At 34.9% G+C, this 14,303-nt stretch overlaps 1 protein-coding gene across 32 annotated transcripts in view; it reads left to right on the top strand.

The window, feature by feature from the left end:
- ARB2A (ARB2 cotranscriptional regulator A) overlaps positions 1–14,303 on the top strand; it is a 383,076-nt gene that overhangs the window by 75,304 nt on the left and 293,469 nt on the right. The window contains exon 1 of one of the 32 annotated variants that reach the window (XM_070234576.1): positions 359–455. The exons of the other annotated variants lie outside the window; for them this stretch is intronic. The gene's annotated coding sequence lies outside the window, so the exon portion shown is untranslated. Of the gene's footprint in view, positions 1–358; positions 456–14,303 lie in introns of those variants that run through there. 32 annotated transcript variants of the gene reach the window in all.

Raw genomic sequence — 14,303 nt, forward strand, 5'->3', positions numbered from 1 at the left:
TGGTGTAAACATTGTTACTTAAGGAAGAATGAAGGCTGTTGTTGGGGAAGGCTCCTAGCTTTCCTCCACATTCTGAGTTTGTGAGGACTGGAAGATTTATCCATATGCTGATTAGAGCCAGTTTCTGAGGAGGGTGGGCCTGGTTTGTTGGCAACAATGTTTGCTGCTTGTTCAAAAAGTGCTGTGCCCTTGGTCTAAGGCTCCTCTCCAGTGTTGCAACTCTGAATTTGCAAGGATTATCTAGGCCAATCTTGTTGCCCTGGTGGGGCTAGGGTGCAAGGAGAAGTGATGCAAACATGTTGCTGTTGCTTGCTGTGCCTGAAGTAATAAAGGCCTTTGTTTCAGACCCATGAGTCTCAGGTCTTCTGCCAGCATGCTTGAAACAGCAGTTTGCTAACTTCTTAGCTTGCAAAAGAAGAGTAAAATCTCAGATCCTTCACAGTTCTTGAGAGTTGGTACGTGTTAAGCTCCATCATTCTTAAGATATTGTTTCTTGCCATATTCTGTAACACAGATGTTAAAGTTTTTATTGCAGTTATTGCTTTTTTTTTTTTTTTACATTTTTAGTCTTTCCCAGCTAACCTATAGTTGCCATATCATTTAGAAATAGGAGATGGATCAGTTTTTTCTTGATGATTTGTATGGCTCTTTGTGATATATTGCAAACAAAGATAGTGGCACCAATCTAAAATCTATAGGGTTTTTTTTCTCTCTTTTCTCCTTGATTTCTTTTTTTGGAAGGAAAAGGTAAGTTTGGGAATCATTTCTTTCTCTTTCTTATGCGTTATGCATTTGTCAGATGGTTTGTTAGAGATGCAGTTAGTGGCCAGAAAACAGATCAATAACTGTTCCTATAATTGGATCAAATTTGTGATATTAGATTCTTTAGAACTAAATTAATGTTATATTTGCTTTCTAAACCAAAAGATCCTTGATTTTAGTTGTAATTTTGAAATAGCTAACTCTCCTTTTCTGTTGAGGAGAAAACAATAATGAAGTACTTTGTTGTTGCTCTGGAATTTTAAAAACAAGTTTTTATTGTATAAGCAATTTCATTTCAATACTTCATTATTTTAATATAATTTATCCTTCTACTCACCTTTTAAGATGCTTGCTCCTGTTAGATTTGTTTGAAGTAAAATAAAGAATATGAATTTCACAACTTAGAAATTTTTACCTCAAGAAAACAGTATCATATTCTGAATAAAATAGTTGAAAATGTAACTGCATTCACTGTTTTAAGTAGCTTTTTAATTTGCAATAATTGTAGATTCATATTCAGTTGTGAGAAATAATACGGAGGGATTTTGTGGACCTTTACCCTGTTTCCCCTAGTGCCAACATCTTGCAAAATGATAGTACAATAATATTGCAACCAGAATATTGAAATTGGCACATCTCCATCACCACAAGGATCTCTTATATTGCCCTTTTATAGCTCCACCCCCGTTCCTACCCACCTCAGCCCTTTCCTTAACCCCTGGTAGTCATTAATCATTTCTCCAATTCTGTAATTCTGTTATTTCACTGTTAAATAAATGGGGTTATAGAGTTAGTATATAACCTTTTGGGATTGTCTTTTTTCACTCAGTATAATTCTCTGGAGATTCATCCAGGTTGTTGCATGTGCCAACATGTATATTTGTTCTTTTTTTATTGTTGAGTGTTATTCCATGGTAGAGATGTACCACAGTTTGTTTAACCATTCACCTGTGGATGGACATCTGGGTTTTTCTAGTTTGGGACTATTATGAATAATGCTGCTGTAAACATTTGTATGCAGGTTTTGTGTCAGGATAATTGTTTATTTCTCTGGGATTAATGCCCGGAAGTATAATTGCTGGCTTGTATGATACTTACATGTTAGTTTTTTAAGAAACTGCCACACTATTTTCCAGAGTGGCTGTATCATTTTACATTCCCATCAACAATGTAGGAGTGATCCAGTTTCTCTGCATCCTCACCAGCAGTTGATATTGTAACTATTTTTTTAGCCATTCTCATAGATATGTATTGATTCCATTGTGGTTTAAATTTACATTTGCCTAATGGCTAATGATGTTGACCATCTTTTCATGTGCCTATTTGACATCTGTATATCCTTCTTCAGTGAAATGTCTTTTGGCCATTTTCTAATTGGATTGTTTGGATTTTATTACTCTTAAATTTTTGGAGTTCTGTATATATTCTAGATAATAGTTCTTTTTCAGATATGTGGTTTGCAAATACAGTTAATGCTCATTATTTATGGAATTTGTATTAGTGAGTTAGTCTACTTGTTAAAATTAATTTGTGACCCCCCAATCAATACTTGTGGTGCTTTAGCAGTTATTTGCAGACATGCACAGAAGGGTGAAAATTTTGAGTCACCCAACATGCACATTCCCAGCTGAGGCTGAACAAGATGTTTCTCTGCCTTCTTGTTTTAACTCTGATACTGTAAACAAGTGTCCATTTCACAGATTATTTAGTGCTATATATATATATTTTTTTGTTCTTTTGGGGTTTTTTTGATGAGGAAGATTGGCCCTGAGCTATCATCTGTTGCTGATCTTCCTCTTTTTTTGCCTGTGGAAGATTGTTGCTGAGCGAACATCTATGCCAATCTTCCTCTATTTTGTATGTGGGATGCCGCCACAGCATGGCTTGATGAGCAATATGTAGGTCCACGCCTGGGATCCAAACCCACAAACCCCAGGCTGCCAAAGCAGAGTGTGTGAACTTAACCACTACACCACCAGGCTGGCCCCTGTTTTTTTGCGTTTTTTGCTGTGTTGTGTCTTACAGAGAAAATACATGTGTTAAATAAGCTTTGTTCAGACATGAATTATAGTGTTATTGGCCATGAGTTCAGTGCTAAGGAATCAATATATATTAAATAAGGTGACTTTAAACAGAAACACAGATAAAACAAATTTATATATTGATCCGTTGATGAAAATGTTGTGACCAGAGGCTTGCAGGAACTTGTATTTCAGTATTTGCTAATTTAGTGTTCATGGAGAATTCATAGATCATAACTACCATGGATAATGAGAATCGATTGTATGTTCTCTCAGCCTGTAGCTTGTCTTTTCATGCTCTTAAACAGATCTTTCACAGAGCAAAACTTTTGAATTCTGACACAGTCCAGTTTGTCAATTTTTTCTTTTATAGATCATGCTTTTGGTGTCAAACCTAATGATTCCACCTGGTCCTAGGTCCTGAATATTTTCTTCTGTCTTTTTTTCTAGTAGTGTTATGTTTCCCATTTAAATCCGTGATCCATTTTGAGTTAAGTTTTGTACAAGGTGTGAGACTTAGGCCAAGGGCCATTTCTCTGCCTATGGATATTCAATTGCTCCAACACCATTTGTTGAAAATACTGTCTTTCTTCCACTGAATTGCTTTTACACCTTTCTCCAGATTCACTTAGGCATATATGTGTGCATCTACTTTTGAGTTTTCTATTGTGTTCCATTAATCTGTATGTCTGTCATTCTGCCAATACCACATCATTTCGATTGCTCTAGCTATATAAATTTTGAATTGAGCAGATCGATCTCTCCCACTTTCTTTTTCAGAATTGTTTTATTTATTCTAGTTCCTTTACCTTTTCATAGATATTTTAAAATAATCTTATCTATATCTACAAAAAGCATCTTTCTTAGATTTTAATAGGAATTTCACTAACCTGCTTATCAATTTTTGGAGAATTGACATCTTTATTATGTTGAGTCGTACATGAACACAGTATGTTTTGCATTTTTTTATGTCTTTGATTTCTTTCATCAGTGTTTTGTAGTTTTCAGTATACAAGTCTGTACACAGTTTGTTAATTTTACACCTGAGTATTTCATTTATTTGAGTGTTGTAAATAGTATATTTTTAATTTCAGCATTCTTGTTTTCATTGCTGTATATAGAAATATGATTGATTTTTGTAAGTTTATCTTGTATCCTGTGTTCCTTGCTACATTCACTTAGTTGTTCTAGGATTTTATTTTTTATTGCTTTTGGGATTTTTTATGTGAACAATCTTCTTGTCTGCAAATAGGGAGTTTTGTTTCTGCCTTTCTGATTTGTATGTCTTCTATTTCCTTTTCTTGTCTTATTGCACTGGGCAAAACTTTTAGCACTATGTTGAATAAGAGTGTTGAAAGTGCAAATCTTTGTCTTATTCCCAGTCTTAGGGAGAAAGCATTCAGCCTTTTACCATTAAGTGTAATGTTAGTTATAGGTTTTTTGTGGATGGTTTTTATCAAGTTGACTAATATAACTGAATAAATGGCTGCATTACAATTTCAAAAAGGAAATATTTATTTTCACTTTTGAAGTCAATCTATTTTTTGGCTTATTTGTCATGGTGCCAACAGCTGGAATTTGTGTAGTTATTGAGTAATTTAAGTGCCCTAACAACATTATTCAAACTCTCCAAATATGGAGTAGAAGTTTACCACTGTTGATACTAAAGACATACGGAGAACGTTGCTTTGTGTGTTCAAGTTTGCCCCCTTCTCCAGCCCCCCATGATGCTGCCTGATTTCTTAGAAATCTTTCTTTGGCCTCCTACTATAATTGGGGATGCCTTATCTTCTCATCTACCCACTTTATGAATGTATATTTAGGATTAATTATACGCTGGACCAGATCCTGCTGCTTACTTCTTTGAAAGTTTATTAGCTTTCTGATTCCCTATAAATCAGAATTTCATAAGTTATTTGTTTCAGTCACTAAATGGAATTTTATGATTTTAAAAGAGTTGACATAGATTAAAGAAAAAAGGAACATTTTCTGGGCAGCACAGGGCTTCTTTCTGTGAAATGGTTTGAATATTTTAGATCCAAGGGACTCTGTTATTTAATAAAGTTACAATAAAATGCATTGATCAATAGATTACTAATGCATTGCTCATTAGATTACTAAACAACCAATGCCCTCTGAATGAATTTACTCAATTGAGGCGTTTGATCTGCCCTTTCTAACCCTTGATAGCACTCCAAGGTTTTGCTGCTACTTGTGAGAACCCAAGATAAGCCTCAAACTTGGATTCTTTCTGAAGGTATAATGAGCTACCACCCCAGCCATTTGGCACATCACCCATGTTATTTTAGAAAAAAAAAAAAAAGCCTTTCAGTGGAATGGGATTATTTTACTTTAGCAGTTTTCTATGTTATAAAGTTTAATTGCAAGTTTAAATGAACAGAAGTAAATTTGTGCCCATATGGCATTAAAGTATGTTAACTTTAGGGGAGAGAAATAATATGAATAATGCTTAGAGATGTTTTTCTGTGCCAGAGACAAAAGCATAACATTCTTAAAATTGTATTTTCTCTGAAATGTACCTGTCTAAGAAAAGAATAATATGTTTTATGCTATTTTTTTTTCCTTTTCTTGGATCATGGGCAGTTCTAAAAGTAGTATAAGATTTGTAGCCTAGTAATGGTTTTACAAGCATCACAGTAACTGGGCAAATAATCTATTGTAAATTTCCTACATGTCTATTGATGTCATTAAACACAAGCATATTGTATTTCAGAATCATTTAGTCATCTTCACTGCTACTGACAGTTGGTGCATTAGTTCATGTTAAATGGAATATCTCTTTAAACTATTCTTGGCATATCCTAGATTAGATGAATTATGAATTTGATTATTAAAATTAACCTTTTATGTTCATCTGGTATGTTGTTCTGAGCCAATGTCCTTTTGTACTAAATCTTTATCTTTCTGTGCTCTCAGGAAAAAAATCTTTATTCAGGTAGATGTTTAATGCAAAGTATATTTTGCATGAAATGTAGTTTGCAATATATGCAGTTTGTTTTTCCATACAAATATTTTACAAATATATCTTGCACGAGCCAGAAGAAGGATGGATATATTCTAAGTTTGTACATCTTTTTCTTTCTTTCTTCTTTTCCTCAAAATTGATTAGGATTTTGGAAATAATAGAAATGAAAATTAGGCTAAATTCTACTATTACCAATAAAGATAAACTATATTTGACTTCCAAAATATATGCTAATTGATACCCCCTCCCCCCTCCCCTGCCACATCCCCGTCTCAGTGCTCTCTAGGTTTTAAGAACATTTTGTTAAATTAGTTAAAGGGAAAAGATTCTAAAAAATCATGCTTGGCTATTATGTCATAGGCAGATGGGACTTCTCATTACACTCTTTATTTTATTCCTCTTCATGAATTTGTCAGGTTTTTTTCCTGATTTTTAAAGAAGAGACTGCACAAATTGTTCCTTGAACTTCTTTTTCCTTTGGGATGCATGCGTGCATCCACATGTATCTATATTTGTGTGTGTGTGTGTGTACAGACACATACACTATTGGGAATCTCTTGGGGCATTTGTGAACTATTTGATCAGAACAGAGGGATTCTGATTATTTTGCAGTGTAATATGGAGTTTAGAGAGAATTCTGGAACTTTAATTTATTGAGAATGAGTAATCGAGGTCAATATAACACTATTCAAAGTTGTATGTAATACCTTAACAAAAACTATTAAAAGTCATTGACTATAACTTGATTTTAAAATGTTTTACAATACAGAATGTTGTGTTTGGCCATTTTTACAGATGACATAATCTGAGGCAGAAGTTAATTGATTGTGTGAGGTTATCAAATCTTGAATTAGAAAGTCATGTGTTGCAAGGGCATTTTAAACTCCTTTTTCAGAAGTTAACTTTTTCTAGGAGTCAAAAGAGATGTAACTTGAAGGAGGGAAGACCAGTTTGTGAAAATGTTTACAGGCATTAGGTTTCCCAAACCTAAGATTAAACGTTAGTTTTGATTGCTAAGAATGTGTAGACTATATTCTAGGATGAGATTGTATATACATTTTAGCTTTGCTTTGGGTCTTGAAATATCTTGTTGAATGCAGAATAACTACTTGCAGCTATATTGGGGTGCTTAGAAAACATATTCAGTGTGCTCATATTCTGTACTCAGTTCCCATCTAACTCCAAGAACAATTGTCTTCATGATATGCTAATGTTAAAATCAACTGAGAGGCACAACCAACGTACAGATAAGAAGTTTGTTTGCTAAAACCTAGTCTGGCTGAGCTGGATGTCTTTTGGAACCTGAAAACAAGTTACTTACGTTTACTGATGGTTGATTTGGTGGAAATATTAAAGAAAAATATAGCATGAGTATTGACAACTGGAAAGTAAAAACAGCAGGTACTCCTGGCACAGGGAAGCTAGGGGTCAAAAGTTTAGTGAGGTGTTCTAGTCTATGAAGTAATAAAGAGCTATCCTTTGTGTTAACTTTTTATTATCTGTTTCCTGAGAGCGTATATATGTCTTTTTCTCTTCTGTATCCCCAGTGCCTGGATCAGTGACTGGCACGTAGCAACTTCTCAATAAATATTTGTTGATTGAGCAGCTACCTGACAGCAAGAATTAGGCTTCATATGGAGTAATGCTATATTCATTGCTCTCCTCAGAGTAGAAGACTTTAGGTAAAGGGTTAAGGATTACTTTTATTTGCTTTAATACAAGATATTACTAAGTATCTCAGAGATCATAATTATTTCTTAGAAAATGATAAATTTGTGTTTTTATAAATGAGGAAAATTTTCAGGCCTTCAGTTACTTGAATAAAAAAGCTTAGTGAAATGGGAAAATCCCATTTTAGGAAGGCATTTTCTTTTTAGGGTCGTAACGTATGCAACATCGGAAGTCAGTGATTATTGAACAGTTTAAGTAGATGCCAGTACGGGATGACCTTTATTTGAGATATTGTAGGGATCAGTGTGAGAATTCTGACTTGGATTTGTGAACCAGTGAGTTTATTTGGGACACCCTAGTGCACTGAGCAATCCCACAAATCTTAGAACCAGTCGAACATTCTAGCTGTCTGCATTCTCACACAAACATGAGGTCCCTAAACAATACACTGCCCGTAAGTTTAAAAAGGCTGCTCTCTGTTCTAATGGCTTCATAAAGATATTTGTCCATGTTTATTATATCACATTATAAACCCAGTGTATATCTATGAGAAGCAAACAGTTATTAGTTTATTTTTTCTAAGGATAGAAACCTATTTAATGCCTAGACAGTGTATGTATATATGCATGTTTGTGTATACACATATAGTTATGTAGATAGATATACAGCGATATAGATAATATATATTACTAGATTAAAACTTTCACATCTTTCCTAATTAATGATAGTTTCTGAATAGTTGCAAAGATGATGTGGGCTGACAATCTTGGCAAAAACTGTTCCTACAGTTGACAGAGAAGAGACTGGTCTCCTCGTGTTTGGTAATTCTTCAAGCACTATGCATCTATTTAGGGAAGAACATTTGGAAGAGAATGAAGAAGGGGCCATGGTTTCTGTGACTTTGTCTTCAAATCACTACATACCCAGCATGGTACTTCTCCAGAAGTTTCTTGTAGTTTCAGCAAATATTCTTTTGTGTTTGTAATGATATGGGACAGGGTATGAAATTATATATATATACATATATGTATAATTGTGGTAAGAACACTTCAGGTGAGCTCTATACTCTTGACAAATTTTTAAGTACACCATACAGTTTCATTAACCATAGGCACTATGTTGTACAGCAGAGCTTCACAGCTAATTAAATCCTGCATAACTGAAACTATACGCCCATTGAAAGCAACTTCCCATTTCTTCCTCCCTGCAACCCCTGGCAACTACCATTTTACTCTCTATTTGTCCTTTTGTGATGCTTACTTCTCTTAGCATAATGTTGTCCAGGTTCATCCATGTTGTCACATATGGCAGGATTTCCTTCTATATTAAGGCTGAATAATATTCCAATGTGTATATATACATATACACACACACACACACCACATCCTCTCTATTTATCCATTCATCCATCGATGCACATCTGGGTTGTTTCCGTATTTTGGCTGTTATGAATAATGCTGCAGTGAACATGGGTGTGCAGATAGCTCTTTGAGATCCTGATTTTGATTCTTTTGGATATATACTCGAAGTGGGATTGTTGGATCACATGGTAATTCTTTTCTTAATCTTTTTAGGAAGCTGTATACTGTTTTCCTAGTGGCTGTACCATTTTACATTCCCACCAACAATGCACAAGGGTTCCAATTTCTTGAATTACTGTGATTATTATCCAGTGATATGCTCTTGGTATACATATATTCAATATGCATCTGCCTCAGAATGGCCCATGCTTATTTTGTTATAATCTTTCCCAATAATTTCTAAAAGTGATTTACTTGTACTGATAGTAAAAATGCCTTACATGTAAAAACTGATTTTCTTTTTTTGAAGCTTTTCAACATGCATTATCTTTTCTGATTCTTACAGGCCTGTGTAGTCAGTCTCCTCTTAGAGTTGTTACTGGGAATTTTCTAAAAACCTATTTTACATTTTAAATTTGAGCTTTATTGTCCAAACTAGTCTCTCTGCAAAATTGTAAGCCACTTACGTTGTAAAAGAACTTGGAAGTTCTTATTTTATCAAAATAGCTTTGTAATTCATAATTTTTAAAGATATACTTCCACTAACATTTTTATGTCAGTGCATCTATACGATTGAGCAAAAGATTTTATAGTAGATGGCGTGAATATTTTACTTTGAGTCTACCGTGCAAAAGAACAACAACAAAAAAATGTGTAGGGAATTCTGTTATGAGCTAGCAAGTCTGCGGGTTTAATTTGAATTCACTGAAGAGAGTGGACTTCGTAGATTCACAGTTAATGAGCCATTTCTCTTAAAGTATTCTGTCACTATGGGATTGCGTACAGTTAGAACTGACAGTTGGAAACGTGCTAAGATAGGGAAACTAAAAAACAACTGTCTCTCTGGGCAAATGGTACCAGCTGGTGAGGCTCACCCAAGGAAAATATTTTATGTAATAAAATAGCTTTTAGATTTCACTGAAGTTATATATTATATATTTAAGGTAAAATCTTTTTAGTTTGTTTGCTTTTGTCAAGCCAAAATACTAAGATATTTTTTCAGTTTAAGTGGTTTTGTATTTTATTGACAGCTAATCTCTTTAGCATGTATTCATTAAACTAATATATAAGCTTTTGTTGTTGTTAATGCTGTCCAGTCGATTCCAACTCCTAGTGCCCCTGTGTAGAGCAGAGTGGAAGGAACCCTGCCTGGTCTTTTTGCTGCATCCCCTCATCTTCCTGGGCTATATCAGACAATGCTCCACTGCTAGTCATAGGGTTTTCATGGTCAGTTCTTTCAGAAGTGGGTGGCCAGGTCCTTTTTCATAGTCTTTCGTAGTCTGGAAGCTCCACTGAAACCTGTCCACCATGGGTGACCCTTCCGGTATATGAATACTGGTGGCATAGCTTTCAGCATCACAGCAACATATGGCCACCACAGTATGACAAGCGGCAGACAGGTGGTGTGGTTCCCTGCATGAGAAACAAACAGCTCAGCGGTGAGAGCACCCAATCTTAACCACTAGATATAAGCTTTTAGAGTTTACTGTTTGAAATTGTGTGGAGATCATTGGAAAGGTGTTTTGTTGCTTATATGGATTTTAGAAGTTGAAACAATTTTTTTTCCTGTTAGGTCTTTTCTAGAATGAAATCTATGTTTAAAATGTCTTGAATTGTATTAGAAATGAATGGTTATGTTCTCATACTCTGAGAGAAAGATTTGTTCCTCTGAGCCTTAATCTAAATTTTGGTGATTCCCATTCTTTTGATATTGTCAGATCTGACTGATAAAAATTATCATTTGAGGCTATAAAAATTATCTATATTTTAGCTAAGTAGGGCTCTATTACTTTCTTTGGCAGAATAGTGTTTACTGGATTTCTAGAATGCCTGTGTTTTGAGGTCCTTTAGCTTTTGTACATGGAGAAACTGTATAGTTAATGTTTGTGTGAAAATAGGCAGCTAGTGTATATTACAAACTTTAGTTGAAGTTCATCGTTTCAGTCAAGAAAAACTTTAGTGAAAAGTAGTAAATCTAACTGAATATACTATATATTTGGTAGTAATCCATTTTACCTCCTCTTTTGGTTTATTAACTATACCTTTTTGTTTTACTTTACTGATGGTTGCTATGGGGTTTACAATATGATCTTTAACTTGCTACAGTTTATGTTCAAATAAAATAATTCCGCCTCACATATAGTGTGAGAGCCTCATAACATTGTACTTCCATTTCTCCCTGTATCTGGGTTTCCATCTGAAATCATTTTCTTTAGTATAAAGAACATTTTATAATTTTTTTCTGTTAGTCTGCTGGCAATTAATTTTCTTGGCTTTCGTCTGTCTGGAAAGGTCTTTATTTTTCCTTCATTTTTGAAAGGTATTTTCAGTGTATGTAGAATTCCAGGTATGGTTTTTAATTTTTTTCCCTTGGATTACTTTAAAGGTGTTTCCTCATTTTCTTCTGGTTTGTATTATTTCTGTTGAGAAGTTAGTAGTATTTCTTATCTTTGAACCTCTCCATGGAATGTGTTTTTTCCTTTGGCTGCTTTTGAGATTTTCTCTTTATCACTGGTTTTCAGCAATTTGATTATGAATGTGCCTTAGGGTTATTTTCTTCATGGTTATCTTCTTAGTTGAGCTTCTTGGATATGTGGGTCTCTAGTTTTAATCAAATCTGGAAAATGATCAGCCATTATTTTTTCAAATATTTCTTGTCCCCTGCCCCTCACTTCCTATACTCTAATTACATTTACATTAAGTTGCTTGTGATTGTCCCACAGGTCAGTGAGGCACTGTTCATTTTTTCTGTTTTTTCTCTCTTTCATTTTGCATAGCTTTTATTCCTATATCTTGACATTCTCTGATCTACAGTGTTTAATGTTAAACCTATCCATTGAATGTCTCATTTCAGATATTGTATTTTTCAGGTCTGAGCAGTTCCATTTTTGTTTTTTTTTAAATCCAGTTCTTTTTGCCTTATATTTATATTTTGCTTTATATCCTTGAACATTTTTATAATAGCCAGTTTAATGTACTTGTCTCCTAATTTCATCATCTCTATCAATCATTTCTAGGTCTGTTTTTATTGACTGATCTCTCCAGTTATAGATCACATTTTTCTGCTTCTGTGAATGTCTGTAGTAATTTGTATTGCTTGGTGGACATTATAAATATTACATTGGTGAGTGTCTGGATGTTGTTGTCTCCCTTTAAAGAACATTGAATTTTGTTTTGGCAGCAATTAAGTTTATTGTGCTTGATCATTTGTAGATTTGTTTCAAAGCTTTGCTAAGGTATACCTAGAGTAGCTGTTACTCTCGGAATACTTTAGTTCTCTTCTGAGGCATGACTCTGCTCTGGTCACTGCTGAATACCCTGAGTGTTCAGTGAGGCCTTTGCATTCTGGCTGGTTTGAACTTGAGTGTCTCCAAGCCATAAATAAGGTCTTGGAATTGTTCACCTTTAACCTTTCCAGTATTTTTTTTCCTTACTAGTTTTCTTAGTCTAGCCTCTTGGTAGTTTCACCCTATACATATACAGCTTATCCAAAGACTTACGGGAACTCGTATATAGATTTCTAGAGGTTTTTTCTGCATAACTCCCATGTCTCTGGTATTATGCCCTGCAAATTCCAGTTGCCTCAGTTTTCCTGAACTCCAGTCTCTTTCTCCTCAACTCATTGAAGCTACTAGGTTCTGCTTGGGTTCCTCCTCAATGGACTATAGTCCAGAAACTGTTTTTAGGCAGAAAGCCAACGTGATTATCTCTTTTGTTTTCCTTCTCTCAGGGATCACAGATCTATAGTGCCTGTTTTCCACTCTCTGAAAACAGTTTAATATATTTTGTACACTTGTCTGTTTGTTTATGGTGGGAAGGCAAATCCACATACCATTCCAAATACATAATTCCACTATGCTGGAAGCTGAAATCTAACAATTGATTGTTCTTTTGTTTGCTTATAACGTAGTAGAAGCAGGAGGATTTGGAGGAAACCGTTCTCTTCCTCTCCTTCAATGGGAATGGTTATGAAAGAGAGTATCTCTTGACTTAAGATAGCCTATTTTTCTTAGAATAGGAATTCATAGTAGAATCGACATTATTTTGTTCAATAGAATTGTCCTCTTTTCTAGCTCAGGAAAGACTTGTTAAATTGTTAAAACTCTTCATGTGGAAAAGCAAAAGGAGAGTGGTGAAAATAGCATTGTTTTTATTCCTGCCATCATTGTAGGGAACAGTTACTTTGTTTTAAATAAGGATAAAGAGGCAAAGTGTTTATCCATAATATAGTTGCTGATATTATCTCAGTTTCACAATTCAGATGCCATAGTCAAGGCTACTCTGAGTTTATCAGTCTACCTGATTTTCTTTTTTTTTTTTTTTTGAGGAAGGTTAGCCCTGAGCTAACATCTGCCACCAATCCTCCTCTTTTTTCTGCTGAGGAAGACTGGCCCTTGAGCTAACATCTGTGCCTATCTTCCTCTACTTTATGTATGGGACGCCACAGCATGACTTGACAAGCAGTGCTAGGTCCAAACCTGGGATCCGAACTGGCACACGTCAGGCTGCTGAAGTAGAATGTGTAAACTTAACTGCTGTGCCACCGGGCTGGCCCCTGCCTGACTTTTTTTCCTTAACCACAGTGTGGTCTTTTCCGCATGAGTGCTTTTCCTTAGGTAGAGTAAATAATTTATATGAAATTTATTATTTGCATGAACAATATCTGACTTATAGTTTGTTTCTTTTTCTGGCTTACTGATATCTATTAGTAAACCTCTTATTTTCATGTATTGTTCTACCTGAGATGTGTGAACTATGTTGTGTTTCCTTGAGTATGTTAATAAAAATCAGCATGAAGTCATTCAAATATATCTGTTTGCCTTTGAGATCATTTTTATAAATGTCTGCCTTACCAGAGTGAGAAGCAAGAAGGAAAAGATCATGAAAAGTTAGTGGGATTCTTGACCTAGATGCCTGACATGGTGATGATGTTGTCCTGAGTGCCTGAGTTCAGGAAGCATGGAATCTTCATTCTTCTTGTTTTTGAAACATAGATATTGATGTTATTAAGAGAAACAGGAAAAATTGGGGTCTAATGTTTCATGCCAAACCGTCTAAATATACCCAGTGTTAAAACTAAAATCATATAAACTTATATAGCCTGGAAACGAATCTAGAGTAGCGATTTTTATAGTGTACATCTCAGAAAAGATGCTGGGCAGACCATTTTTCTGTTTTGGGCCAGGGTAAGGCATCCTTTGCAAAGACTCTGTAGGCTCAGGTGGTGCTGTTTAGGCCAGATGTTCTTAACCCCAGGGGATGGGATTTAGGGGCAGGGTCTGTGAACCTCAGTGCCTCAATGGGAAGCAAATTACATCTGTATTTTTACTCAATTCTAACCTA

This window comes from Equus caballus, chromosome 14 (genome assembly GCF_041296265.1).
Source record: "Equus caballus isolate H_3958 breed thoroughbred chromosome 14, TB-T2T, whole genome shotgun sequence".
Classification (NCBI taxonomy): domain Eukaryota; kingdom Metazoa; phylum Chordata; class Mammalia; order Perissodactyla; family Equidae; genus Equus; species Equus caballus.